This window comes from Seriola lalandi, unplaced genomic scaffold (assembly GCF_002814215.2).
Source record: "Seriola lalandi dorsalis isolate HSWRI2012SDOR001 ecotype SW California unplaced genomic scaffold, Sedor1 jcf7180002054657, whole genome shotgun sequence".
Taxonomy (NCBI): domain Eukaryota; kingdom Metazoa; phylum Chordata; class Actinopteri; order Carangiformes; family Carangidae; genus Seriola; species Seriola lalandi.
Window position 1 is genome coordinate 162814 of NW_019525210.1, and position 1515 is coordinate 164328.

Genomic DNA, 1515 nt, shown 5'->3' on the forward strand with positions numbered 1-1515 from the left:
CCTGGCCAACAAGGGCTTCCCCTCAGACTGGAGTCTGGCCTGGAAGGTGGAGGGCAGCAGCAGCAGCAGCTGGAGAAGGACGGCCTCTACAGCTGGAGCAGCACCCTGAGGCTCCCTGCAGACCAGTGGAGCAAGCTGGGCTCTGTGACCTGTGAGGCCACCCAGGGCTCCCAGACTCCGCTCTCAGAGACACTGAGGAGAGACCAGTGTTCCCACTCCTGACCTGACTCACTGGGACTCTGCTACTGGTTTTATTCTCTTCTCTGTCGCACTGTCTCTCTCTCTTTTATTTCTCATTTCAGTAACAATATTTACGACCTTCTCACAGTGTTTCCACATTGTTTCTGTGTTTCTAGAAAATAAAAATCTGTTCATCAAATCATTTTTGTGTCATTGTGACTTTTTTAAATCCACAGAAAAATTCAGGCGACAAAAACATTGTAATTTCTCCATGATGACATCATACAGAATATATAACATTACATAATACATATTCATACTTACTGTTTATTCATTGTGTACATTAGCTCAGTCACAACTCCTCATTATTCTTTAACTGGTACAAGCCAGTGATGGAAGTTGCAGTCCATAATTTGTGATCAATAATCAATCAGAATCAATAATGACTTATTCATGAGTGTAAAGTGTCTCTTCTATATTCATGGCAGATTTTTCTTCAGTATCAACATTTGTAACTAAAACCATTGAAGGAACATTTCAATGAAGAATCATCCAGTCATCTCTTGTTACTGAAGTGTGTCATAGTGAGAACTCTCACATTGTTTTACTCGTAGCTTTTTCTAGAGAATTCAATAATAAGTGACTTTATACGAAGGAAATTATATCTTATTAAAGTTTTACAATTCATTTACTCAATGAATATATTTTTAGTTTATGAGGAAATGTTATGAGAAAACTCTGTTGGTTTTCACATTATCAAACTTAAACTAAGGTTAGCTTTGATCAGCAGAATGGTCCAAAGCCAATGTTAATGGAAAAATTGACAGAAAAACCTTTTGGATTAAATACAGTATATTGAGAGTTAAAAAGTTCAAAGTGACTTGTGTCTTAGTGTCAGTGCAGCTGTGAGTCAGATCAGTTCCTCTGCAGCTGAGGGAGGTTTTTGTTCAGCTAAAAATGTAGATTTAAAAAAGATATTTAATCTCCACCTGCAGTTGGAGATATTTCGTCGTGGAGGACGTGTTAGACTTGTGAGGATATTTGGGCCGATCTTCAGCTTCAATCTGCTTTGTGAGGAGCAAGACTTGGTTTTAGGGTTGTGGTTTGAATTAAGTCGGTGTCAGGCATTTATTTGTGAAGGCTAGGGTAAGGTTATGGGGCAGTGTGTGTGTGTGTCTGTGTGTCTGTGTGTGTGTGTGTGTGTGTGTGTGTGTGTGTGTGTCTTCAGTGAACTGTATCAGTCTCTGCAGTAACTTCCAGCAGCAGCAGTCAGTTCAGTTTCTGTTCAGTCTGACTGAGGGAGGTTTTTGTACGACGCTTTTTCACTGTGTGAAC